Source organism: Cheilinus undulatus, linkage group 2 (genome assembly GCF_018320785.1).
Source record: "Cheilinus undulatus linkage group 2, ASM1832078v1, whole genome shotgun sequence".
Taxonomy (NCBI): domain Eukaryota; kingdom Metazoa; phylum Chordata; class Actinopteri; order Labriformes; family Labridae; genus Cheilinus; species Cheilinus undulatus.
In genome coordinates this window covers 57529614-57534256 of record NC_054866.1, presented here as the reverse complement: position 1 = coordinate 57534256, position 4643 = coordinate 57529614, and positions in this window count along the sequence as shown.

Here is a 4643-nt window from a genome sequence, read left to right as displayed (position 1 = left end):
AGGGTCAGGGTTAGGGTTAGGTGGGGTCTGTACAGGTGAGTCAGGGTTAGGGTTAGGGTTAGGGTTAGGTAGGGTCTGTACAGGTGGGTCAGGGTCAGGGTTAGGGTTAGGTGGGGTCTGTACAGGTGGGTCAGGGTCAGGGTTAGGGTTAGGTAGGGTCTGTACAGGTGGGTCAGGGTCAGGGTTAGGGTTAGGTGGGGTCTGTACAGGTGGGTCAGGGTTAGGGTTAGGTAGGGTCTGTACAGGTGGGTCAGTGTCAGGGTTAGGGTTAGGTAGGGTCTGTACAGGTGTGTCAGGGTTAGGGTTAGGTGGGGTCTGTACAGGTGGGTCAGGGTGAGGGTTAGGGTTAGGGTTAGGTAGGGTCTGTACAGGTGGGTCAGGGTCAGGGTTAGGGTTAGGTGGGGTCTGTACAGGTGGGTCAGGGTCAGGGTTAGGGTTAGGTAGGGTCTGTACAGGTGAGTCAGGGTTAGGGTTAGGTAGGGTCTGTACAGGTGGGTCAGTGTCAGGGTTAGGGTTAGGTAGGGTCTGTACAGGTGGACAGCAGTGCACACCTGTGCAGTAGATCCCAGTGGAGGTAACAGTCACTGGTCACATCTTCAGGGCTCTTCCTTCCTCTGTGGGGCCCTAAATGCCACATGCTGTCTGGGGCCCCCCTGGTTTGCCAAACTAATGGCGAGTTTCCTGATCTCTTAGATGATCCATGAACACAATCTATTAGACTTCACAAGCACAACAGGCCACAGTCATGATAACCTCTCATATTAAATTTTTTATGGTCTGAACCTGTGTCTTTTTCTGTGGGCGGAGCCAACAGTCATATAGAAGATTTCTTCAGTTTGTGATATTATGCTTCTTTTCAATCAAACAAAATACTACATAAAAAACTTAACTCAGTCGTAGGAGTGGAGGCAGGATTGTTCTAATCAGCAAACTGTTTAGTCACAATAACTATTCTAGAAAATGTGCCATTGGAGACTGCAGCTTACTCAGAGTTAGCAATAATCCACTGTCACAATAGTCCACAATAATCAAATGACCAGTTCATAAAGCACACTTCTAATCAGAGGCCTATAAAAACATAGGAAACGTAAACTGATCATAACTAATCCTAATGTTCAGAGGTAATCTGGACGATGACAGCAGACATGTGCACAACAACGATGCGGCTTATTCTGTTCTCATGTCCCACATTTATTGTTGAAGCATAAAGGCTGGACTTCTACCACAGAGCCACATCATCTAGAAATACTTAAGTGAGAGCCACAATCCAAACAGAGCTGTAGGATAGATTATGGGTCAGTTAATCTGTAGTTGATATGAAATGAAACAATGAATTGTGGGTAATTGTGAGGTGAGGTGGGATGCAGTAGGCTTCATCAAAATGTCATATAGAGTCAGAGGAAACCACATGATGCTGGTAATGAGCATATATTCATTTATTTGCTGACGTTGGACCAAAACCATGTATCTAAATTTTTCTTGATTTTCATTGTTTTCATTTTTTATTTTTTTACTCATCGATTGATGAAAATTATTATATAAATAATATATAATATATTATAAATAACATAATTGATCACTTCTTACCCATTTTTGGTCTTTTTTCAGCAGTTTTTGCCTCTTTTATCCTGTTTTTGCCATGTTTTGCCTCTTTAAGCTGCCTTTCACCATTAAATGCCATTTTTCTCCATTTTTGCCACCCTTTTGCACATTTCCCCACCTTTCGCCACTTTTTGCCCATTTTAGTCATTTTTCACACATTTTTGACACTTTTTGGCCATCTTTCCACCTGTAACTCATTTTTTTTGTCTGATTTTGCCATTTTATGCCTATTTTGCCCCTTTTCCCCCATTTTTATGTGCATTTTTGTTCCTTTTTGACCACACTGAAAAAAGTGTTTTGTTGATCCAACTTAATTTTTTTAATTTTAGCAGTTGCATAGAAAATGTTCAGATGAATAATACAGGTAAATTTAACTTAATAATTGTGTGTAGCTGGTGCTAAATTTTTTAAGAAAGGTCAACTAAACTGAGGTTACACAGACTTGAATGGATGGAGTCGAATTAACTCAATTTTAGCAATTTTAGCAGTTGCACAAAATATATTTGCCTAGACTCCAAATGTTTTTAAGTTGACTCAACTTATTATTTTTAAGTAATTATAAATTACTTTTCTTATAGTTTTAGCTCAACATATTAGAGGTATATTACCTCAAATTTAGTACACTGTAAAACAAGATGAGTTGAGCTAAAAAAAAAAAAAGGAAATTTGTTGCCTGAAAAATAAGAAGTAAACTACACTACTACACGCGACTTTTGGAGTTATAAGAACTTGTGGTGGACTAACTGGTGCAATCATTTGTAGAAATGACTGTTAGTCATCCACTGAGCCAGTAGCTGAAGTTTCACCAATGTCGACGTGCCATCTACCAGTCAGTGACATTAACAACAGTGACATCGCCCCCTATAGGCGGGACGTCTTTAATTGAGACAGCAACTTCACTCATGGTGCATTTTATTTATTTATTTAGTTTAACCTTTCTTTAACCAGGAGAAAACCTCATTGAGATTAAAAATCTCTTTTTAAAGAGTGTCCTGACCACGACAGCAGCAGCAGACTGAGTGCATAAAGGTTTAGTGCCCAAAGGCATTCTGGGAAAGCTGTAAATTTGTCATCACTCAGATAATTTGAGTAATTACCAAGTGTTGGCAATTTGTTGAGCTAAAACTATAACTAAATTAATTTGGAATTACTGAAAAATAATAAGTTGAGTCAACTTAAAAACATATGTGGAATCTAGGCAAATTTCTTTTGTGCAACTGCTAAAATTGAGTTATTCAACTCCATTTATTTGAGTCTGTTTAACCTCAGTTTAGTTGACTTTTCTTAAAAAAACTTTAGCCCCTGCTACACAAAATGATTAAGTTAAACTTACCTGTATTATTCATCTGAGATTACTTCAAAACATTAAGTTCAGTCAACAAAAAATATATCTAGATCTAGATAAACATATTCTGTGCAACTGTTAAAATTAATGAAATTAAGAAGGATCAACAAAACATTTTTTTCAGCGCATGCTCAGACAGGGCAGTATGTGGTCCTGATTTAAAGACAGTTTTTTATGTTGCTGGTACACATTTAAAATCAATTAGCCTGAACACATTTTTAAGATGACTTTTAACCAGTTAAAATCACTTTAGTTTAGCACAACTTTTTAACATTATTTTAACACATTTCGAACCAACTTATTTGAACACAGTTACAAATACTAAGGGTCAAAATCAGTTTTTTCAGTGCATTTTTGCCAGCTTTAACTTATTTTTTCACCACCTTTCACTGCTTAGACAGTGGCTCATGAATTTGGCTCTTTGGTTGAGTAACACTGGTTTAGATTGAAGCTGTAGCTGTTTGGACTGACAGCTGCTGTGGTTGATCTGTTTGTGATCGCTCAGTTTTACATCTCTAACTTTACGGTCTAAGCCGCAGCATGTTGGATTCTTGAACTCACAGAGGGGTTAGAATGACACGACCTCTTTAATGTAACAGACATTATTGGTGTCGTTATGTAGAACTTATTTCATACAGCCCCGTTCTACTGAGTTACAGTACTGCTTATCATCCACAGGAGGGGGCTACATCCTAGATTTCTGATACTTACGGACCAAGGGTGTCAAACTAAGGCACAGGGGCCAAATCCGGACCGTGGTACAGTTATAACCGGCCCACAAGGTTATATGAAATTCTTAGTGTAACTGGCCCTAAAATATGATTTCTGCAGATTTCCTCCAGTATGAAAATGTAAACTTAACCTTGATGATATCAAGTACCCTTCAGTCATAAACATGTAAAAAATATAAGATATTTAAGATAGATAAGAGTAAAAATAAAAAGATGACAAGAAATGTGGGAAATTCATTTATTTTCATTTTATGTTTTGGATTTAGCACAATTATGACTTCTATTATTTAGATGATTATCTTATATTTTGACCTTTTACATTTATTATTTGGACTTTTTAGCCCATATTTTGACCTTTTAAATTAAAAAAATTCTCCTATTTTTACTTTGTCAATTCATTATTTTGACTTTTGTCCAATATTTAGGGCTTTTCTATTTATAATGACTTTTATCTCATATTTTGACCTTTTAGGTTCACATTTAAACCTCAAGTCATATTTTGGCCTTAAAAACATGGTTGTGATTTTCTTTTTTATATCTTTGCCTTTTAAAAGCATTACCTTAACATCTAATTTTGTACTTTGACCTTTTGCACTAATAAGTTTGACTTTTTATCTCAGATTTTGATCTTTTTAACATCGTTTTGACTTTTTAAATCTCAGAATCATTTATCATCAGTGCTTATTTTTCCCCCTATAATGTATTACCAGTGAAAATGAGGTTGACAGTTTGGTTAAAAGTGGACCCTGTTAGGCCCTCAGGTTAGACCTGAATTCAGAATCCGGCCCCCTCTGTGACTGAGTTTGACACCCCCGTTATAGACTTTGTTGTGCTTTTATGAACCATGGCTTTAATAGACCTAAAAGTCTTAGTAATATTTTTCTCATCTCAAATCCAGACAAATACACCAGCCTGCATGTCAGAAGTATTTTCACTTTTAGAACAATTTTTTAAATGTCTGTTTA